The sequence below is a fragment of the Callospermophilus lateralis genome, unplaced genomic scaffold (genome assembly GCF_048772815.1).
Source record: "Callospermophilus lateralis isolate mCalLat2 unplaced genomic scaffold, mCalLat2.hap1 Scaffold_63, whole genome shotgun sequence".
Taxonomy (NCBI): domain Eukaryota; kingdom Metazoa; phylum Chordata; class Mammalia; order Rodentia; family Sciuridae; genus Callospermophilus; species Callospermophilus lateralis.
The window spans coordinates 16268761-16293199 of NW_027514713.1; the positions used below are offsets into that span (position 1 = coordinate 16268761).

General features: G+C 46.4%; 1 pseudogene; it reads right to left on the bottom strand.

The window, feature by feature from the left end:
* Positions 1-24439, bottom strand: part of LOC143637778 (teneurin-4-like) — a 373204-nt pseudogene that overhangs the window by 208261 nt on the left and 140504 nt on the right.

The window sequence follows — 24439 nt, forward strand, 5'->3', positions numbered from 1 at the left end:
CTCTGGTCTTCTATCTCCCTTCCCCTGGAAAAACCTGGAGACTCAAAGTAGGAAGTCCTGCTTTGCCTCTAATTGAGAAAATAAACACCAAGACAAGGGAGTGGTGGCTGTGGTCCATGCAGAGAATCAGAACCATTGATTAGCCACTGGCTTCCTTCTGCCATGTGCCACTCAATAAACACACTGGAAATAACGGAGACCTGATTAGCTGTCCTGGACAAGATGACAGACAATTATCCCACTCTATAACTGATGAGAGCAAAGGAGGCATGTAGGGAAAAGTCATGCACAATTTTAAATGAAGCCAACAGAAACAATATTAATTAAGAGAGGGATGGGGGCTGGTTGGGCCTCATCTCTGAGAAATGTGCTTTTGGAAAAATGACTCTACAGGAGTAAAGTGGCACAAATGGATGTTGATTTTCTTTCATTAGACCCCACAAGCTCAATGTGCCAACACTGTAGTTGTGAATCAGGTAGAGTCAGAAGAGGACACCTTCCATATGTGGATCAATTTCACTTCCCAAAATGTGCTATGACTTTTGAGCTCTTCATATGTAATACACAGAAGCTCAGAAAAAATAAAATGTATGTTTCCCACTACTTTAAAGAAACAGGGCTGGGCACAATGGCACAGGCCATTTCTCCCAGTGACTGAGGAGGCTAAGACAAGAGGATCAAAAGTTTGAGGCCATGATGGGCTCTGTGGTGCATGCCTGTAATCCCAGTAGCTTGGGAGGCTGAGGCAGGAGGATCGCAAATTCAAAGCCAGCCTCAGCAAAAGCGAGGTGCTAAGCAACTCAGAGACTCTGTCTCTAAATAAAATACAAAATAGGGCTGGGGATGTGGCTCAGTGGTCGAGTGCCCCTGCATTCAATCCCTGGTATAATAATAATAATAATAATAATAATAATAATAATAGTAACAACAATAATTATTATTATTATTATTATTATTATAACAGGGATATTATTATTAATTATTTATTATTATTATTTGAGGCCAGCTTCTGCAACTTAGTGAGATCCTGTCTCAAAATAAAAAAATAGAAAGGGCTGGAGAAGTAGCTCAATGGTAGAGTATTCCTGGGTTCAATCCCCAGTACTGCAAAAATAGATATATAGCTGGGCACAGTAGTGCACACCTGTAATCCTAATGGCTTGGGAGGCTGAGGCAGGAGGATCTCGAGTTCAAAGGCAGCTTTAGCAACTTATCAAGGCCCCAGGCAACTCACTGAGACCCTAAATCTGAACGAAATACAAAAAAGGGAATGTGGTTGGACCGGGGTTGTGACTCAGTGGTAAAGCACTTGCCTAGAATGTGTGAGGCCCTGGGTTTGATCCTAAGCACCACATATGAATAAAAAATAAAGTAAAAAATCCATTGGCAATTAAAAAGTATTTAAAAGCGGGGGAGGGATGTGGTTCAGTGGGTAAGCACCCCTTGGGTTCAATCCTCAGTACTGGAAAAAAAAAGATATGTAGATAGGGTAGAAGATGAAGTGGTACCACTGTGTCCCCCAGGATACTCTGCCTTCAGTGTAGAGAGTAGGGAAAGGCCATGCCCTCCCCACAGTCAATAGTACTCATCTCAGAGTGGTAAGGTGACAGGTAAATTGAATTCTCCTCTTTGTATCTTCCTGCATATTCTACAGTGAGCTGTATGGTTTTTATAATCATTAAAAATGTTTCATTTGGGGGCTGTGGCTGTGGCTCAGTGGTAGCACACTTGCCTGGCATGTGTGAGGCACTGGGTTCGAGTCTCAGCACTGCGTATAAATAAAAAAATAAAGGTCTATCAACAACAACAAAAAATAATTTTTAAGAATGTACTAAAAAAATGTTTCATCTTTGGAAAAATAGTGGCTAAGTAGTGGCTAGAGAACTCAGACTGACTGATTGTCCCTGAGCTGAGGGAAGCATTGCAACACATGGTTGGAATCAAGAAGAAATCTGGGGTGTTGGGAACAGCACTGGACAGCGAGTCAGTAAAGCAGGGTTCAAATCTGAGTTGTGCATTACCTGCCCGTGTGACCCTGAGCTAGGATCTGCTCTAATTCTTATTTTCCAAAACTCCTAAATGGGGGTCATCCTAGCAAGCCCCTTCTCATGAAGGTGTGAGGATTGCATAATACCACACATTGAAAGCCCTTGCAACCAACACTGATCCTCAGGGGTCACTAGGGCTTTGGGTATAACGGGGATAGGACAGCAGGAGAGGATAAGAGGAGGGGAACTGGGGTTTATTGAGCACCCACCCAGGTCAGACAGGCCTAATGTTAGGCATAGGGTGATGAAATCATGGTAGAAACAGGAGAGGAGAGGACCCCAATCAAACCAGAACTGAGAGCCTGCTTTTGTCACACCTGTGCCTGCTTCCTTTGCACACATCGGCTCTCACCTACTTCTAAAGCTGCCCTACCCAGTCGGCATGATGACCATTTCAGAGAAGGGAGACAAGGGAGCGATGGTCCAGCCACTAGACCAAGGTCATCCCTTCCTTCGGGAAGCAGCAGGCTAGCAGCGGACCTCAGGTCTGACGGTTTCCAAAGCCCACTCTCTTTCTGTCCCCTATTCCACCGCCTTTTCTCGTGCAGTCTGAGAATCACATCCTAAGGCTGTGCCCCTGACCCGAGCCTCTCTGATCAGGAAGGAGGCAGGGATACAGTCCACCCCAACAGGCCACCGGAAGACCTCGGTCTCAGGTAGAATGGCCCCCAGCCGCCCAGGTCCCCAGCGGCCACCCCGGGCATGCACCTGGTCTCCAGCGGAATGTTGCTGTTGAGCAGCCAGTTGTCCTGGGCGTGGGCGGGCTCCTGGGCGCCGCCTGCAGGGGGTTCTCCAGAGAGGGAGTGGTCCGTGGGGGCGGGGCTGGGGTTGCTCCTTGGAGTGAAGTTTCCCCGATTCAGAGAGTTGATGGAGGCTGCGTGGTGCTGGTTGGGGGTGTGGGCATGGGAGAGCGGTGGCGGCGGAGTCCTGAGCCGAGGATGGTTCTGCAGGCCTCCTGGGTGATCTGGAACACAAACATGGCCAGGTCAGAGGAGTAATGAGCTAGCTGGACCCTGCCCCTCGGCTGGAGGAGCAGCCCCGGAGGGCTGAACAAGACCATGGGGAAGGACTGAGACACTCTGGGTGTTAGCAATGATCTAGATTAAAGCATTCGATCAAGATTTAGTTGACCCATGTTTACTGAGCACCTACTATTCTAGGTATGTGTGTGGGGAAAGATGAACAGAATAAAAATTCTGGACCCAACCCATTGAGCTTAAATTCTAGCCGGGGGAAAAAACAGACAAGATTTAAAACAAAACAAAAAACTAGCTGCTCATGTCAGCAACTTCACTGTGCTTTTCTCATACTTTTAGAGCTTTAATTTTTAAAATGTGGTTCTGGACCAGAAGCTTCAGCATCACCAGTGGGTGTGATAATGTGTTTGAGATGAAAGTTCTGGGGTCCTTCTCCAGGCTTATTGAGCTTTGTGGTGAGGCCCAGTAATCTTATTTCACAAAGCCTCCAGGGCTGAGTTGATAAATATGAGAACACACAGAGTAAGGAAGGAGACTGTGGCCTGGGTAAGCGTAGGCACTGCTGAAATCCTAGACTAAGTGGCTTCAGAGAGAAGATGACTTTTGAGTCAAGTGAACCCTACTGGTGTCTGGGTGGTTAAAAACTACTATTAACATTTATTGAACACATACTATGTTAACAGGCACTCTTCTGAGCCCTCTACATGTAGTCATTCAGCTAATTTATCATACTGCAGAGCAGGTACTATTTTTTCTTCCCATTTTACAGATGAGGAGATTGAAATCAATCTTTTATTTATTCCTTTCACTTATCCAGAGCAACAAGTATTATCATCTTAAATTTATAAATGAAAACCTTAGACTTGAAGTAGGTAGGTAAAGTGCCCAAGGGTATGTGGCTAAGTAGTTGCTATTGACAAATAAAGCAAATAAAATTCTTGGTGATGCCATGAATGTGGCCAGTCTAGAGGTAAATGTTTACCATCCAGATAAGCTATATATACAGAGAGCTTAGGCTTTCCATGCTGAATATATTATGGGGGTAAAGAAGTTAGGAAATTAGATTTCTAGTGTAGATTCTGCCATTTATTAAACACATAACCATAGACAAACCTCTTAACCTCTTAGAGCCAAAGTTTTCTCGCCTGCAAAATGGGACAGATAGTTTATTGCAAGGAAAGACAGAGCTATGAAGAAATTAAATGACACAATCAGTGGGAAAGACATATTTTTGAAGTTCACAGTTTACAAAGTACTCTGTTTTACTTGTTGCTCATGAACATTCTTTATTTTGCAAAGGAGACTAAGAATCTGAGAGAGCAGGATTCAAACCACAGTGGGTGCCATATTCCAGAGGGTGTGCTCTTTCTGGGATCAGGGACGGCTTTCTGAAGACTGCAAGTACAGCGGAAAGCGAGGCCTCTCAGTGATGTGGATTTAGCAGTGGAAGATGCATCACTCTCTGCTTTTTAGTAACCCCGTCTTTCTTACCAAGGAGTTATAAAGCAAATCTGGTGTGGAATTTGGGGTGGGGAGTTAGGAGAGAAAGAGAGAAAGAAACAGGCACCAGAGTGGGTCACTTCCCATGCAAGCTGCCACCTTCAGCATGGATCCTACATGGGCGATGGAGCCACTGGAATCTGATGCAGGCCTGGTGCTCAGCCTCACCTTTCCCCCGCCCCACTCCAGACACACGTCCTCTCAGAAGTCAGGAGTCCACTGAGGCAGTTCAAGTGTTTGAAACCGCAACCTCCATGAGGAGAGTTGCCAGGATAGCCACAGGATGTGAATGGTACCCCCGGAAGATGGGCAGTGCTAAAGTCCTGGGCCAGAAGGGAGCTAGCAGGATGCCCTTTGATGGGAGGGGACAGTACATGGAAGCCAATAAGACCTGTCTGGCAGTGCTCCACCCCCACCCCCACCCAGAGAAACCTTGGGCCAGGGAGACCGCAAAAATGGACAGGGTCATTTGTTTAGTCTAGCTGTCCTCAGGCAGCACTTTAATGGAAACAGAGCCTGGGACAGAAGCCAGCAGCAAAAGTAACTGCCTGGGCTGACTGACTGCCCCCTTAGCCCACCAGAGTAGAGGGGGCAGTGACTAATCCAGTACGGCCAGTGGTGCTCAGAAAACCAGCTGGGAGAGATAACCCAGTCCTTGCTCCTGCCCCCACCCAGGAGTCAACTTCGAGGCGTGCACTTGATATTAATAATGACTGTGACGGAAGTGAGTCCCTACTCTGTATGTTTTCGCTTTCTTAACTTTTCTGATGTGCACATCAATCTCTAGAGGATGGTGTTCACATCATTCCCATTTTACAGGTGAGGTTGTTGAGGCTTACCACTAGTAAGTGGTCCTCATAAATCCAAAGACTAAATTCTGTCTTCTAAGCCTTGTGTAAAACACAGGCTGTCTTAGTCCAAGGCTGAAGGCAGTAAGAATGCCCTCAGGGAAGAGAGTAGGGTCCGGGATCTGACAAGCTGGTCTGTGAGCCTAAAGACTTGCTTTGTGACTTAGTAAGGACCTCAGGCTAGACCTTGATATGTTCAGAAGCCCTTCAAGTCTGCTGATCTGATGAGATTTCGGGTATAAGGTCACTGGTCACAGATCTAAAAACTCACTCTAAAAGGAATTTCTCCTGTGGGGCAAGGAAAGTTCTGGTCCAAATCCTCTATTTTCTGAAGCTCAGTTCAATTGCTGCCTACCTATTGCCTCCCTGGGTCCCTCCCCAAGTTCTCTTCTTCTCAAACACTGGCTACAGTGGACCCACCCTCTTCCCACTGTCTCCTCGTTGCCCCACACAGAGCCACAGCGTATTCACGTCTATTAGGAAGGCAGAACAGGGACAAAAGTGCAACTGCAGGTTCCAGAACTGAGTGGATGGGCATGACAGGCTTCTTGAGTGGGCAGCTTATGTGAGTGGCCTGGGCAGTTTATCCAGGAGGGTATTGTTTGAATAGGAAAAAAGATAGGCGACCACCCTGGACCCTCCAGCCCCTGGGCTCACACAGGCCCTTACTTACTTGCCTGGAGCCAGAGCTCCAGATGCTTGGCTGTGCCCTTCTCCTCCTTCCCTCACCATTTCTGCTCTGAGAATCTTAAGAAAGGGGACCTTGCTGTTCCCAAGGGGAAAGCTCTGTATTGGGCAGCTCAGCAATGGAAACCTCACTTGCAAAGCTCTTTCACAAGGAGCAAATGTCTCCCCTGGTCTGCACCCTCCTTTCTGCTCCTGTGGCCAGGAAGGAAGGCAGGGGAGAGAGGCTACCGAGACGCCTTCTTTGACCTCCTCTCTTTCCTGTGCCCTCTTCAGAAGGAATTAGAATTAATTCATGCATTCTGCATTTACTGAGTGCCTGTTCTGGGCCAGGTCTTGTAAAACAGGGTGCTGGGAATGAAACAGGATATATATATATGGCTTAAGAGACCTCTCTTCTGGTTTCCATTTACTGGCCAACAACTCACTTCCCCTCCTCAGTCTGTGGTTGGTGCATTTGTGGGAGGGGCTATGTACTCTGGCTTCACCACCTTTGAATGATGAAGAGTCCTGGCCTTTGCTCAAGTGCCAAGTGTACAGTGGAATCCTGAGGGAGGGACTCACACCCCCTTGTCTCCATATCTCCAGTGGCAGAACAGAGCTGGGCCTGGTGCATGGGAAACCCTCAGCATGTGGTGGGAAGAGCAGCAGGTGAGGGGCTTGGCCCTTGTGCCTGCTCAGGTTCCTGCTTCTCTCCTGCTGCCTGGGAGTAAGCATCCGTGCATTTACAAAGCTCTGCTGCAAGTTCCAATTTACACCCTCTTCTTGCAGGTGCAGATACCAACTGTGTCTCCCCAGCAAGCCCAATGTGACTCTTTTTACTGTTATTTGTGCATAGCGTTGTCAATAAAGGTCTCTTGCTTATCTGAGTTTTGCAAGCACAATTTTCTAGGGAGATTTTTTTCTTTTTTCTTCCTACAAGTTCTCAGGAATATTTGCAGTTGCTGGTGGCCTCCAACACCTCAGACATTTCAAATTTTTCATGCACACAAATCCAGAACACCAAAAGCTACTCTCTGCTTCTTCCTGAACAGAGATCATTGGGAGCCTCCTTCAGAGTTCTATGCCCAAGCAGTAAATCACAAAAAGGGATTGGATCTTGGTGTTAGACATTCCATAGTTCAAGTTTTGGTTATGCTACTTAGAAGCTTATAAACTGTGTGACCTTAATCAAGTCACTTAATATCTCTGGATTTTAGTTTTATAATCACTAAACAGAGATAATACCTACTTTATAGGATTATTATGAGTATTAAATGAGATAATGTATGTGAGGTAAGCAGCACAGTGCCTGGAGTATTTTTTTAAAAAAATTATTAACTATTAATCCATAGTCATGATAAAGGGATGTTGAATGAATAAATCATAAAGCACTAAATGTCTCCATGGTGACCACTCTTCAGCATTTATAACAGGGGCCCCAAAACAGGAAAAAAAAAGGAGAAAGAAGGATCAGGAAAATAGCTAACAACCAAGGTGTGATACTCTTTTATTACTGCTGAGTCACACTCTGGACAACCCACTGGCTCTTGGGAGCCTGGTCTCAGGAGGGCACCTGTGATTCAACATGCAGGTCAGAAGTTGATGAGTACGACCAGTCCTGATGCCCACAGCAAAATCAAACACATGGGGTCTCCAAGTCTTCAAAGATGAGGGCTCATTTATTCATATATAAACATCTTGGAGCAAACCAGCGTGTCACCCAAATCATGCCTCTCTGTCCAGTTTCCAGGTATGGCATAGTGGGAGGACCCTGAGGTTGTTCAGTTCATCAGCAACATTAAACAGCTTTCATTGTGTGCAGGGACTTATGAATTATCAGAGGAGAGAGTCCCATTCTTAACAAGTAGCCAGTGTTTGGGGGACAGTTGGTAAAGAAAGGCACAAGGGCAGAGCTTGGGGGTCTCAGAGACCTGGGTTCAGCCTTAATTCTGTCTCTTATGGGAAGATTACTTAACTTCTTAACTTCTCTGAGCCTCTAGTTACTCATCTATAAAATGTATTTATATTAGTAACTGCAATAAAAGAAGACAAAAGAAGACAGTCTGTTTTAGTCAGATTTTTCATCACTGTGACCAAAAGACCTGACAAGAACAATTACAAGAGAAAAACTTTATATGGTGCTCAACAGTTTCAGAGGTCTCAGTCCCTAGACAGCCCCATTCCCCAGGGCTCAAGGTGAGGGCAGAACAACATGGCAGAAGGTTGTGGCACAGGAAAGCACCTGGGAACATGGCACCAGGAATGGGAGGCACTGACTCTTCTCTCCAGATGTAAAATATATGCCACAAAACATGCCCCCACTGACTCACCCCCTCCAGCCCCACCCTGCCTGCCTTCAGTAGTTACCACCCAGCTAATCCCTGTCAGGGGATTAATTCACTGACTGGGTTAAGGCTCTCATAACCCAATCATTTCACCTCCAAATTTCTTGCATTGTTTCACACATGAGCTTTTGGGGGATACCGGATATCTAAACCATATCTATCATAGACTGATACAGAGATTCAGAAATAAGGGCTGGGGTTGTGGCTCAGTGGTAGAATATTTGTCTGGCAGGCTGGAGGCCCTAGGTTCAGTCCTCAAAACCACACACACACACACACACACACATACAAACAAACACACACACGCACACACACCAGAAATAAAGCAAAAGCAAATATGGCCCTTGGCATGGCTTTGAAATGTTCATAGTGTAGTTAAGATAACACACATATACACCCTACACAAAATGGTGATCAGGATGAAATTGTACATCATGGACATCGTCATTTATACCAGTTCACATGTGTAGGGTACTCCATGACAGACATTTTCTAAGTACTTATTTATTCATCCCTATCACAACTCTGTAAAGAAGGTACTATTGCCAGGCTTGGTGGCGCATGCCTATAATCCCAGTGACTCAGGAAGCTGAGACAGGAGGATCACAAGTTTGAGGCCAGCCTTAGCAATTTAGTGAGGCTTTAAGCAACTTAATGAGACCCTGTCTCAAATAAAAACTAGAAATGGCTGGGGATGTGGCTCAGTGGTTGAGTGACCCTGTTACCAAAAAAAAAAAAAGTAAATAAATAAATAAATAAAAAGAAAAAGAAAGAAAGAAAGAAAAAAAAGTACTATCATTGGTCCTCATTTTGTAGATGAGGACACTGAGACACAGAGAGGGTACATACTTTGCTTGAGATTACAAAGCCATGAGGTGATGGAGCCAGAACCTGAACTCTAGGCCCATGCTCAGAAGCACTCTGCTCATGCCCATCAAGAGAGGTGACACGGGCAGTGCTTGCATCCATACCTATCATGTGAGCACCTCCCGGGTCATGCTCATTGGCTCACACTACAGCTATGGAGCTGGAGCACACTGTGGCACAGCTGACTCTCGGGGTCAGGGAAGGTTTCCTGAGAAGTCACACAGAGCGTTCCAGGCAGAGAAGGACACATGTACAAGCGTTCAGAAGCCTGAGAGAGCAGGACTGCTGGGGACACCTTTTTAAAATAGCATGGATGGTTGTAAGGGACAGTTGCTAGGGTGAGGTGGAGGCACTAGGGGAAGGCCCAGGGGGTGGTTGCCTGGAGATGCCAGGCCAAGGAACTGGCCTTTATCTGGAGGATAAGAGGGAGCACCATTGTTGTGGTTTAGATGTGAGGAGTCCCCGAAAAGTTCACATGTGAGATAATGCAAGAGAGTTTAGAGGTGAAATGATTCTATTATAACAGACTTAACATAATCAGTGAGTTGATCCCCTGGTAGAGATTAACTGGGTGGAAATTATAGGCAAATAAGATGTGGCCAGAGGAGGTGGGTCATTGGGGATGGGCCTTTGGGGTATATATTTTGTCCCTTGGGAGTGGACTCCCTCTCTGCTTCCTGGTACCACATCCCCAGCTACTTTCCTCTCCCACACACTTCCTCCATGATGCTCTGCCTCACATCAGGCCCCAAGGAATGGAGTCGGCTATCTATAGATTGAGACCTCTGAAACTGTGAGCCTCAAAATGAACTTTTTCTCCTCTAATTGTTCTTTTCAGGCTTTTTGGTCATAGCAGTGGAAAAACTGACTGAAACAGCTGTAGTCACATTAGCATCTGAGGGAGCTTCCTGGTGGCCCTGTGGAGGAGGAGGCAGGAAGGGCAAGCTACACGCAGGCCCCGACAACCCCAGGTGTCTTACTGATAGAAGATTCCAGCGGAGCACCTCACTATTTTTTAAAATAAGATCATACACTCAAGGAAAAGCCATAATCTCTCAGAGCTCTGGCTCAGGCAAAGGACTCAGATATGCCAATAACCCTGCGATTTGAGGTCAGTGAGGGGGGCAGGCAGGGTGCCCACACCATGCCCTGCAAAATGGCTGACGGTGCCCAGAGTTCTCCTTGCCATGGAGTTAATGATGGCCCTAGTGTGCACTGCAGTCATTAATCGGGCCCTAAAGATTGTCAGATATGAAAGATGACGGTATTTAATTACCATAAGACACAAAAATGCCGCTGCCTGAGAATGCCAACAGAAAGAGTTATTTGGCTTCCATTAAAATGCCACTGACTACCCCTGACTTGGGATGGTGATGTAGCAGTGCTGAGAGTTTAGCTGATGAACCCTGGCCCACAAGACCAATTTCGAGAGGCCAGAAAGCTCTTTGTCACCACCATCGTCAGCCGCAATCTGATGGCCTGACTTCTAATCTTGGTTCTGCCTTCTTCAAGCTGTATAATCTCAAACAATTTATTCAACCTCTCTGAGTTTTAGTTTCTTCGTCTGTCAAATGTGTGTGTGAACACTGTGTAAACTGTGGAGTCCCTGGGCCTGAGCATATGGCTCCGGTTGGATTTTTCGTGGTGTGTTCTCTGCCCATTCATTTCCTCCCTGAACAAAATGCTTTCTGTTCACTTTCCCTGATGTCTTCCTGATGGCCAGTGTGCAGGGATTCTAAATGGTACTTGGCCTGGAACCCCAGATGCTTCACTGAGAGAGAAGGGCCTGGAAGTTAGGAGGATACCCTTCCAGTTTTCTTACTGGGGGTTAAACAGAGCTCCTTGAGGTTGCAGTAGGGCTCAGGGTGTGGCTGTTTTTGCTTTTTAACTTACTTAGAACAGACTAAATAGACTATTTAAGTGCTTTGTAATTTAGAGATTGTAATGAGGGGACAGTGTATGCAAAAGCTTCATTGTTTGATGTGATGGTTCTCAAATAGGGGTGTGGGTGGGAGTGGAAGGGGATGTTTTCCAGTTGTTAAAATGCCTGAGCATTCAACTGGCATTTGGCAGAAATGGTATTAGGACCCCTAAGTGTGCGGTGGGAGAGGTGAACGGTTACTTTCAGAGTTTACAGGTGGCCTCCTCCACCTCTGTCCTGAGTTCCTGATCAGTCTCTGTTCTTCTCTAACTCCTTGGGACACCCTGGCTCCCCTGCCCTCTGTCTTTCAGATAGGTTTAGCTAAGTAAGAGCCTAGCAGGGTGCTGAAAAGTGGGAGAACTGAGAAACTGAGGTACCCTCTCCCGCGCCAGGCAGTAGTCACTTCCCTCAAGGCTGCACAGCTTAAAGATAAGGGAAGGGCAAGGACTGAACTGGGAGCTGAAGTAGAGTAGGGGTGAGGTGTATCAAAAAAAGGGGAGAGGGCTGGGGTTGTGGCTCAGTGGCAGAGTACTTGCCTAGCATATGTGAGGCACTGGGTTTGATTCTCAGCACTGAATATCAATAAATAAAAAATAAAGGTCCATTGACAATTTAAAAATATTTTTAAAAAGAAGGGGAGGGCCTCAGGAAGGGGGATGGCAGAAAGATACAGGCCTCACATGGTGGCAGGATGGCCCAGGGACATGGGTGCCTGCAGTGGGAATCTGGCCACAGGACAACGACGGGACTCCCTTTCAGCTTTAAGGTTGTTCAGAGGGCTCACCCCAACTTCCAGTTTTGAAAGCCAAGAGTAGTCACGAGAGTGAGGCCAGAGCCCCAGGCTTCGTTAAATACACAGCAATGAGTTCTCTGCTGGGTGGGTTCTTGGGACCGTATCCTGCTGCCTCCAAGTAGACAATTAGGGAAAGAGCAGAGTTTCAGAATCTCTCTCAGAGAGAGTCATGGTCAGTGTTGCTGTCTATTCCAGGGTCACAGCATTTCAGATACAAACTAAGCCAAGAGCATCAATGCCCATCCTTTCTAAGCATGGTGGTGCATGAATGCCTTGGATGAGCCCGCATTTTAACCCATTGGGACCATCTCCCCAGTATATTCAAACTTGATTTTTGTGTTTGTCCCCATTGGTGAAAATTTGCTGTGTGGTCTTGTTCAAGGCACTTAACCCATCTGAGTCCTAATGTCCTTGGTTGATAAACAGGAAAAAGAGGTAGAAGGAGTTCCCTCCAGTTTTAAAATCTAAGTCTTTGTCACTTTGGGCAGATGAACGTGTGTTACTGGTTAATGAACCTCTGCCTGCAAAAGATGTGCTGGGCAAGCTGTGTACGGGACCGTGCTGGGCACCTGGGCACCAGACAAGCTGAGAGGTGGGACCGGAAAAAGAGGAACATGGGGATTCCTGCCACTTCCCTCTCCCTACTTCCCTACTTTCATTCCTTTGACGAACTTCACTCTCCGTAGGCCTTGAGCTTGATACTGGAGACACAGAGAAGGGCTAGACAGCTCCTGCCTGTAAAACCTGAACAGACTTGCTGGGAAAGGCCAGTGCAGCCAGGGGCCGGGGGATCTTTTTTGGGTACAAGCTCTCCCCCAACTTAAAGCCATGTCTACCTCAAGGCAGAACTTGTCCTGGGAAAGCTTTCTGTCTGTCAAATGAGTTTTCCTTCTTTCCACACTCACCTTCTGACCCTTTTCAAAAGTGGTCTGACCCATAAACAGTTAGGTCAAACCCCAAATCAATAAGGAACCCCAGTTGACAGCTAAGACAGGAGTGTGTGTGTGATGGTGTTGGAGTTCAGCTCAACAGGAGCCGTGGTGTGCTGAACAGGTAAGCTCATGAAAATGGACGTAGGCTGCATTCACTGAGGTGAAGCACGGGGTACAGGGAGGTGATGGTCAATGGGGGTTGATGGTCATGCCAGGCAGATTAGCCGGGGCAGGTCCAGAGGAGGAACTTCTGCACTGTGGGTCAACTCCTCAGAGAAAGCTGGCCCTCTTCTGAGTCAATCCTCTCCCTGAGGTTCTTGGATGGGGAAGGGCTTAGAGGGAGCACTCCTGTGGGAGCAGGTAGAGGAGCCTGGAGAGGGGAAGGGCTTAAAGTCCAGCTGAAACCTGCCAGATGCCTTAGGACAGCCCTCCAGTCTCCTGGCCGCTGCCCACATGATGCACATGCTAGAAGCTTCCCAAAGCTCTGCCATCAACTTTCTCTGTGACTTTGGAAAGTACCCTCTTTTCTCTGGGCCCCAATTTAGCTATCTGAAAAACAGGGTCCCCCCGTTTTTAGAGGCTCTCCTGCAGTTTCTTCCAGCCTTTCACAGTCTGATTCCTCACGGAGGTCTTTGGTCTTCTCAGGAAAGACCCTCCTGCTGTCTTCAAACAGCTACAGGGTGGAAGTCGGGGCAGATCTGCCCCACGGGGCTTTCAAAAGATGAATCGGGACCAGGTTTAGAAGTCACTTGGAGCCAACAGTGGTTCCGTTTAAGAAAACCTCTTCCCATCAAGCTCTAGGCACTGAATGGGCCGCCTCTCCAGGAAGCCACCTGAAGCGGCCACCTTGACCTCTGCCTGGAACTCCAGACTCCAGCACTCTAACTCAAAGCGCAGAGCTGACCTGCACGCCTCTCTGCGCTCCCACCCCTGCTCGACCCCTCCTGGTGTTTCTGCTCTCACCGTCACCAGTGGGGACAGAACCACCACCCCCTCAGTGAAACCAGGCCTGGGGCTTTGCCATCGCCCCCACCCTCTTTTCCAGGTTCAATAGCTTAGCAATGACACCAGATGCTCTCCCTTTACCTTCCAGGTGTCTGTTGAAGCCTCGCCTCCCCCACTGCCTCTGTCTTCTTTCAGGTCCTCATCAGTGGACGTGTAGCCAGGGCCATAGACAACATTGGTGTCCCTGCCTGCAGGCTTACCCTGCTCCAGGGCACTGGCCATCCATCAGCCGGAGTGAGAGTCCTCAAAGGAAACTGATCAACTCATTGCCCTGCCTTGCAGTCCTTTGGTGGCCCTCGCACTCCCACTGGGTAAGACCTCCCACCCCCTGGCTTGAGCCCCACAACTGCAGAGCAGAATCCATAGCTCTCTGCCTCCCTCTGTAAAAAGGTGTCGAGGTGAGGATGTGGGGAAGAGCTACTCTCATACATTGCTGGTGGGACTGCAAATTGCTGCAACCACTCTGGAAAGAAGTATGGAGATTCCTCAGAAAACTTGGAATGGAACCACCATTTGACTCAGTTATCCCACTCCTTGGTATACACCCAAAGGACTAAAAATCAGCATACTATAGTGATGCAGCCACAACATGTTTATAGCAGCTCAATTCACAATAGTTATGCTATGGAACCAACCCTTCAACAGATGAATGGATAAAGAAAATGTGGTAGTATACACAATGGAATATTACTCAGCCATAAAGAAGAATTAAATTATGGCATTTGCTGGTAATTGAGTGGAAATGAAGATTATCAAGTTAAATGAAATAAGCCAATCCCAAAAACCAAAGGCCAACTGTCCTCTCTGATATGCGGATACTGACTCACATAAGGGGGCAGGGAGGGAAGATGAAAGTTCATCTGATTAGACAAAGGGGAATGAAGGAAAGGAATGGGGATGGGAATAAGACAGTAGAATGAATTGGACATAACTTTCCTATGTTCATATATGAATATGTGACCAGTATGTGTGTACGTGTACCACAACATGTACAACCACAAGAATGGGAAGTTATACTCCATGTATGTATAATATGTCAAGGTACACTCTACTGTCATGTATATCTAAGAAGAACAAATAATAATTTACAAAAGAAGGTGCCAAGGCTAACAGGCTGATTACAAACCACTCATGAAACTGCTCATTGCTTATCTCATATCCAAGGCTTGGCATGCACTCTTCTTTTGCATGGAAAAAAAATGTGCAAAAAATCATCCTTTACCTGGATACCTATGTATTAGAAGCTACCTCCTCCAGGAAGCCTTCTCTGATCCCCACCCCCACCTCACCCACTTTGGGCTAGAGGCTCCCCTGTGGGCTCTTCTAGCCCCGACTGCTCGTTCAGAGTTACCACCATTTGTTTACTGCTTGTGACCAGGGCTGGAAGTTACCACCAGACTCTACGCTCCAGGGTAGAAGTCTTAATACATAACAGGCCTTGAGGGTAGAAGCAGATGACTCTTCTTCCTAGGACCCATGGCAGGCTCCTGCACCATAGATTCTCAAGAGGCCCTGGGTGGCTGGGAATACCCTAGGCACCTTGCCCTTTCCTTTAAACTTGACCTACCATTCTACAAACTGCACATTGAAGACAGTTGATAACCGAGATGGGCATAAACTCTGTTTTTATGAGCAGTAGAGGGGCATCTACCTCTTAGTGTAGGGGTTTAGTGACAAAATGTGTGAAGTGTCCTTAGCACAGTGACTGACACAGAAAGGATCAGCTGAGGTGGCCCATGCTTTGTCTCTTATAGCTACTTGGCCTTAAGTCGGGTGACGCTCCTCTTAGGCTGCAGAGTCTCCCAGGAGCAGATCTTCTCTGGCTTCTTGCCTAGTGTTTGGTCTTCTCTGTGCCTTTAGCTGCCTTCCCTGCAAAGGCTGTTACACTGTTTCTGAATGTTTGCTGAGTGAAACTAAACCAAGCCTTTGTTCATGCAAGGTCTTTAGGTCTGGGCACAGGGAGGTTGTCAGGGAGGAAGAAATGAATGTTTTTGACAAATGACTTCTCAGGGAGGTTTTTCTCATTTGTCTCCAGCGCAACACTATATGATGGGTCTTTATTTCTCCATTTTACAGATGAGGAAATAGAGCCTCAGAAACCTGCTCATGCTTTTATGAATTTTTCAATTTTCTTTCCAACAAAGGGGTATCTTGGGTCCTAGCATTTGGGGGCAACTTTATTAAAAGTGACACCTTGATCCCCAAACCAGACAGCACACCAAAAAAAAAAAAAAAAAAAAAAAAAAAGAAACCTGTCTGTTGTCACAATGCTAGGTAATGATAGAAGCCAAGATCACAGTATAGATCTCTCCAATTGTTCTTTCTATTCTTGGTGCTTCTTGGAGGCAGAAGAAGAAAACTACTTAATCTTGAAGCATTTAAATGATATGCATTGAACAAGTTATTAATTGCAAAACTTCCAATGTGTTTTTGTTATGACTAATAACCATCAATGGTTATATGAATGAAGTGTTCTGAGGGCTACAGAAAGTTTTGATATTTGACAATACACTATAACAACCACTCTAATTCTTGTGTCACATGCACAAGGCCCTGGGTTCAATTCCCAGCACCACCAAGAAAAAAAAGAAGACGGAGATGTGGGCTGCTGTTGTGCCTCAGTGGTAGTGTGCTTGCCTGGTATGTGTGAGGCCCTGAGTTCAATCCTCAGCACCTCATATAAATAAATAAATTAAATATAAGATCAATTGGCACTTAAAAAAAATATATATATTTTTTTTTTAAAAAAGAAGTAGATGTTCTTATCCTCCTTTTACAGATAAGGAAACTGAGGCTCTGACAGCCAAGGGGCTTGCCCAGGTGCTAAAGTCCACCTCTAACCCAGGGACCTTCCCACCCTTTAGAGAAGCTGCATGCAAACCCTGCCCATCTCAAAGAGAACTGTCCAGTGCCAGCCTGTCACAGGCAGCATCGTGGCCCTGCCCACACGAGCTTCCCTTCTTCCTCAGCCCCAGAAAGGCCTCACTTGGGAGAAAAGGCAGAAAGCACTCAACTAATTATACACATCAGAGAGGAGCTTTTCATCATTTATGACATGAGCACATGTGGGTTTTCTTTTTGATACAAACTCAGGAGATCTTGGACAGGTATTCCATCCATCAACGTCCGTAAATGTAGTCTTACTAGAAACAGATAATAGGAGTTTTGTCCTTTTGAAGTCCTCTGCAAAGTGCCTAGTTCTGTCCCCAGGCCACAGAAATGTTATACTAATATTAATTATGGCCTCAAAGTATTGAAGGCTGGGCTGCTAATTACTCTAAATATCTTTAACACACTTTTTCTTTTTTCCCCCATTTCATTTTCCCAAGAGTCCTCTGAGATTGGTGTAAAAGGAACAGTAGTGTGTGTTAGAAGGTGGCCTGGGATTGAATTCTGGCTCGACTAGTTCCTAGTTGTGTGGACTTCTATGAGCTACTTAGCTCTTCTGGGGCCCCCTTCCTCCTGATGTGGAATACAGAGGGTGGGGTCAGGGAGTCAGGTATTGCTAAGAAAATGCCTGACCTATAACATGCACCTGCTAATGTTACCTACTTATATCTTTACTTCCCAGAGGAGAAAACTGAGGCTCAGAAAGAGAATTTGCTCCTGTTTCATAGCTACTGAAAGCCAAGTCTGAAATCCTTATTTCTCTAGCTTCATCTCCCTAATCTGAAGGGCTATGGATTACCTTCCACACTTTACCCTACTGTTCACCTGTATTTACCAGGTGCTTAGTAACTGGTATTATGATTCATATTTGACAATAGTCCTGGTTGGTGCCTTCCCAGGATGACTGACTCCTAGTCCCTGTCCATCTCTTGCCACGAACTGTGGGCTGTTGATAGAGCAAGTCCCCACAGCAAGGACGCAGGTGGTGCTGCCTTTATTTCAGTGCAAAAACTGTATGTTCTGTGGGCACCACCTGAGCTCATTCTCCAAGTTAATTCTTTTCTCTCAGCTGTGGAATATTTTATTTTTCCAATTTCAGAATCTACTTACGTTAAAAAAAGAAGAGAAAGAAATCCAATCAAACCAGCCCAGGTTTGCAAAATAAATAAGACGGCAGGTCCAGAACCTTAATCAAAGAGGCACATTCATAACCACTGTGATCATGGCTCTGCCTAATTTAGACAGCCCAAGGCATCCTAAAGAAATACTCCTGACATATTGGGGTGTACTGCAGAGGTGGGCTGACGCAGCTGAAGGGGTGTAGGTCTCCAGGCCTGGCGTCTTGAAGAATCAGGAGCACATCTGGATTTGGAGGCAGGTCCCCCAGGAATTTCACCCACTCTTGAATGTCATACCACGTTTTCTTTTTCTAAAGTAATGAAAGGGAGAAGTAAGCTTTTACCTGAACACTTCCTTTGTTTTTTGGAAGCAACAGAGTAGAAAGGTCAATCGGCCTCCTTGTCCTCAAGAGGACACTTACTTCAGGGTCCAGTTAAGAGAGCCCAGTTAATTCTAGCTCTGCCACTCACTATGTGACCTGAACAAGTTACTTAATCTTCTGTGCATCACCTATAAAATGGAGATAATTAAAAGTACTCAGAGATTGAAGATTAAATGAGAAAACAGTGTGTTTCCCATTAGATGAAGAACTTTGTATTCTCAGCACTGAGCGCAAGACCTACTTTATTGTGAGTCTAATAAGAGTGTTTATTTACTATGCCTGTAATCCTAATGTTTGGTTTACTGAGTGTTTACTATGTGCTAGAAATTATGGGCAGCTCTTTATATGCATAAATTTATTTTATCTTAAAAACAACTCTAATGCATGTATTGTTATCTCCTTTCCAGCTTTAAAATAACCAAGGCTCTGAAAAATTGGGTAACTTGTCCAAAATACTTCAGTTGGTAGGAGGGGGTTGTGAGGGTGCCAAGGTCACAGAGCAGTGTCAGGATTCAAACCCAGGCCTGCCCACTCCACATCTGTCCTGGCCTTCCTTCCACAGCACCTGCAGACCTCCACACAGCTGAGAAAGGTTCTTGAGGAATATAATTACCCTTTCTCCTTTTGACCGTGTGCTCTGGGATTCTTTGGGGCTACTCAGAAGTCACGGTGAAACATCAGAGGAGCTTGATCATTTTTTCCCAGCTGAACATTTGCCATGGGCTTGCTCCGTGTTAGTCACTGAGCACGATGACTCTTCCATCCTTGCTGTGGGGCCTGGGTTTCTGAACTCTCTAGAAAAAATGGAAGTGAGAGTCTAGCTCTCCTGAATGACTGGGAGTGGTGGGTGGGAGGGGCCACCGGGAGGGGCCACCCAGGCACCCAGGTGGGTCTGATTCAGCCCACCTGTGTGCGGCCCACTCTCTTTTGGTGGCAGGTCATAGGCCTTGGTTCTGGTCCCCACCATGATCTTGTGGGCACGTAGACCAGGTGCCCCACTTCTCTGGACCTTGGTTCCTTCCAATCTAAATGCAGGGTGTTAGGTCTGAATTATTTAACTCAGCAAATATTTCTTCCAATTGTTTCCAAATGTGTCACTCCTAGGATCCTATTAATTCCCTTCTCCCGGCTCTACTAGCTAATATTTAAAAAAAATCTTGTCAATAAGTTATCTTCATTAACTAATCATTAATTGTTTTCTCATTTTAAAAATCAAACACGCAGAGCTGGTGATCAGTTTCAGATAGGGGAACTCAGTGAATGGATCCCTAACACCTACTCTATTGCGAATACAAAGTTGGCCCTGTGTTCACTAAATAGAGAAGTGAAGGAATAAATATTTGATCCCAAGCAGAAGAGCACAGGCTAGTGGGAAAAATATGGAGTCAGAAAGATCTGAAACTAAATTCCAACTCAGTCATTTGCAAGCAGTTTGATTGGGGGCACATCACTTATACTCTCAGAGGCTTGCTGTGACATGAAAACTACTAGACCTATCTAACAGCCCTTTGCTATAAAGTTGAATGATAATAATAAGATAAGAAAAATAAGCCAGGCATTGTGGTGCATGCCTGTAATCCTAGCTACCCAGGAGGCTGAGGCAGGAGGGTCAAAATTTGGGCCACTTAGTAAGACTCTGTTTCAAAATAAAATTATAAAAAAGAGTGGGGATGTAGTTTAGTGGTAGAGTGCTTTCCCAGCAATGCATGAGGCCCTGGGTTCAATCCCCATTACCCTGCGCACCTGTGTGTGCGCATGGGAGCACAAACACACACAAAAGAGGTAGATAACAATAGCCAATGCTCCTGCTACAGTACATACTATGTGGCAAGTTCTATTCTAAATGTTTTACATTATTAACCCAATCTGCATAATAACTTCGAAGATTAATATTATCATTCCCATTTTACAGATGGAAAACTAAAGTACAGAGAGAATGTTTGTAACTTGCCTAAGGACAGATTTGTGTGAAGGAGATGGGATCCAGCCCCAGGGGGTCTGTGATCCCAACCCTCACACTCCATTGCCATGGTGAGTCACATGAAGTATGCACACTGCACACTGCACGGAAACTACCACGCTACTAAGAGCATCCTAAAGGTTGGCCAGCACAGTCTTAATGCAGGACAATGACCACAGTCTTTGGCTGCACTTTCTGCAAAAACGGCCACTGCTCTCAGCACTCCTCTATTTACATGATTTTTAATAGCCTGGGATTGCAGTTTGGGGTGGAGTTTGTGGTAAGATCAAAGCCTGGCTCTGCTGGCACCTGTGCCACCAAGACCTTAGTGGCTGGAGGGAAAGTGAGTCAAGTACGGTCCATGTAGCCTCCTGTCTTGGGAAGACTTGTAGAACTGCTCTTGCTCAAGACTGTTTCCTCCCACCACGTCTCCCATGTGCCTGGCTTTGGCTCCTGTCATTGATCCTAATACTTACCTTCTGGTTCGAGGGAGCCCTACTCTCAGTCTTGAATTGGATGGAACTGAGTAATCAATGAGAGCACCCTGTTTCTCTGGCCAGGGTGTCTGACTCAGGCAGAGGAACAAGCTCCTGGTGTCCTCCTTCATCCATGAGGTTCAAACACCTCAGACATCTAATTGCCACCTCCGCGCCCTTCTTACTCTTCACATTGACCTGGCCACACCCTCCTTTGTGTCCCATGAACTTGAAACCACAAGGTTCCTGCACAGCCAGAACAAGAATTCCTCAGCATGAGCATGTCCCCCACTAATTCGTGAGCCCCTGGAGGTGACTCTTGAATTGTCATGTCACTTTCACCCAGTGCAATGCTTGCTACCTAGGAAGTATAGAAGCAGGTGGAGCAAAAGAAACAGCAACGGCTTTCTCCGGCCTCACTAGCATCAGAAAATGGTCAGAAACACACTGTCCACTACTCTAAAGTACGACCAATTCTACCTCATAAGAAAAATGTCCTGCAGTGATCTGTGGATATGAGATAACAAGAGAGTGTCCACTTTCAAGTGGACAGAGCATGACCCACGTGGACACGGGAGCAGCTGCACGGTGGGTCATAGTAACTGTCCACACCTTTGTTCACGTCCCTGTCCCTGGCTGCATTACTCACGGGCACTGTTACTAACCATGCTTACTCACATCGATTCTTTTTGCCCCCTGAGGACAAACTACCTCATCCGTCCTTAATCTAATGACTGAAATTGGGCAAAAACAGCCATCTGATACATGTTAGCCATCATCCCAGAAAGGAAGACATCAAACAAGATATTATCAAAAAACACTTTAACATCTCCATTCTCTTAACTTTCCATGTAAATCAGGCAGAGTAATTCCAAATGGGGAAAACATGTTCAGGCTTGTGACTGTCCTTGCGACCCTTCCTTGTGCCAGGTCACTCAGGGAGCACCTCACGTGTGGTGTTGGCCAGACTCTTCCTAAGCAAGTGCTGAGTCTCCTGTGTGCTAAGCACTGTGCTTGCAACTTTAAATCTGTGTGTACCGATATATGTTACAGCACTGTGAGGTTTTAATGCTCTCACCCTCATTTCCCACATGAAATGGGGGCTCCTGGAAGTGAAGGGTGAGCCTGAGGGCACCCAGTACATGGTAGATGTAAACCCAGGACTGGGGCGAGCCTCTAGGCATGGGCCTTTTCTCCCCCTCCCCATCGTTCCTTTGGACACTGTATAGTAAAGGGACTTAGTACAGTGGGAACAGCCAGTCCCCTGAAGGCTGGCAGTGGTACTGTGTGTCAGGTCCCAGCTCCATCTGCCATTCCTTAGGCTCCTGGAGGAGATGCCCAGGTCTGTCATGGATGTGGACTGAGCAGGGGCTGCAGTGGCACAGCGGCACAAGTGGGTTGTGCCCAAAGCATCTTTGGAAATACATCTCTATTCTCCCCGCCCCCCCCCCCAAACTCAAATGTGGCATTTAGGAGTATTTCTAAATGTCAAAAGCCTCCATGAAGATAGAGTTTGACCGCCCCCTTCACACACACTCGAGGTCTGCGCTATAATTACAGACACTTCCTCCCTGACCCTCCATATTTGCCTTGTCTGGGCCCATCTGTGCAGAGCTGTAACAAACACAGTCAAGCATTGCAGGCAGGCTCCCTGGGGAGTCCTGCTTTCCCAGCGGATGGCTGGGGGAGGCCTGGAAATTGAAGGCATAGGGCCAAGGCAAAAGGGAGGCGTCAGTCCTGGGGACTGGTGTCTGCTTGACAGCTCAAGGCGATTCTTGTCCTGGGTGCCTCACTAGACTAAAGTCACACATTGCCTATTTCTCTTGTAACCTCTGATTTTTCCTGAGAATCATGAGAGCCCCCTTGGGCCTTCAAACCCACAGACCCTCTTTCCTGTCTGACCTCAGAGTGCAGAATCAAGACAACTAAGTTTTAATGCTACCCATTTCTTACAAGTCCTGGTGATAGAAATGCAGGGAGGGAGGGGATGGCATGAAGGTATCCCTCCCATTAAGACACTGAGCCTTAAGGAGACAGGTTTGGGGTCAATGAGCCCTAACTGGATGCTGCATGGGAATCACTGGTACCCAGAGTAGAACTGAGTTCAATGACTCACGTTCTCTTGCAAAATTGGGGGAAAGCACCTGGGAGCAGGGAATAAATGTGTATCAGCTGCCAACATGCACCAGGCACTCTACAGAACATTTCTAATCAGGGTCTCAGAGGCAATCTCTGGCAGAATGGGCAGAACTAAATGATAGGGACAATGTAGAAAATATGCAGGGACAGCATGAGCAAAGGCAGGCAGGCAGAAAATAATGAGTGTGTGGTCTTTACCATTCAAAAGGCAATTAATTTAATTAAGCATTGCCCTTGTGATGTCCTTATGATGACAGTTCTTGTTACTTAACTCTTCCGGTGTTTTTGCCAGTGTCTCCAACTAGGCCAACATGTCTAAACACTTCCTTAAATCTCTGTTTCTCCTTAGAGTCCACACAGTGCTCTGCGTGCAACAAAAGCTGCCTCAACTGTTACTAACACAAGGACCATGTTCCTGTACTAGGAAAAAACATGGACTGGATTGACACAGGGGAAACACCCTTTCTGAATGCCCTAAATACTGAAGTGAGTTTTCAACATCAAAAAGAAAATCCCCTGCATGGTGATATGAAGTCTAGAAGTAAATGCTTGCACCCATGTGGAGATCCTGGTCATGGGTGTCAGATGGGTGGCTATAGTTCAGCATGTGTCACAGCCCCAAAGGCCCAAGGCCGATGAGATACCAGGAAAGCAAACTAAATAAGAATGCTCAATATCAAAATAAGAACAGTTACACTGGGGAGGCCCATGAGAGGTGGAGTGGCCTCAGTGCTGATGTCAGAGTTGAGGTCGTGGCTTGGAGAGGGCACCGCACAATGCCTGGCAGCCAGCTGGTGCTCAGGACCTCCTCAGCATCACCCCTATCGTGTCACAATGTCTTCAGACCAGAGCATTCTGAATGGCTCAGCCAAGTGCTGCTCTCTCAAACATTGTATTTTTCCTGAAGCATCTATTAGTTGTCAGTCATGAATGAAACACAGAAGTAACCAGTTAAAAACTGTAGAAGGCAGCATCTGTTCAGGGCAGCTTCATAGGTTCATGGCCTCTTTAGTCACTCAAGACTCTATGAACAGAGGCCTCATTCTTGATTTGATGGTGTTGTCACCATCTTGAAATTCCTAAAAAAATATTGAACCAGGGGCCCTCATTTTCATTTTGCACTAGGGTCTATAAATGATGTAACCTGTCATGTATATGGTCAAAGAGCTTCGCCATCCAGCTACCCCTCTGTCCTTTCCCCTGAATAGCAATGGGGTGGCCTAGGGAGCTGACCTCCAATAAAGTTGCCTGAGTGCCCTAAGGTGATCCCATTGCCTGGGCCAATGAATGTTTCAGAAATTACCTCATTTGGGCCAGTGAAACTCCAGGTGGTTTTCTAGGAAAATCCATCCTTGTTTTTAATACTGAGCAATGGGAAGAAAGTCTTTCTTAACCAGTAAGTGAGCAAGCATGAGGTCCACATTGCTACTTGCAGCCATCCCATAACTACAAGGGGAAACCAGTCTGAGTGTGGCAGGGAAAGCCACAAAGAGAATCTCCCTGATGATTTCATTAGTCTCTGGAGAAGCCAGTCCCGAGGCCCACCTTTCCTCTTATGTATTCCTTTTATGG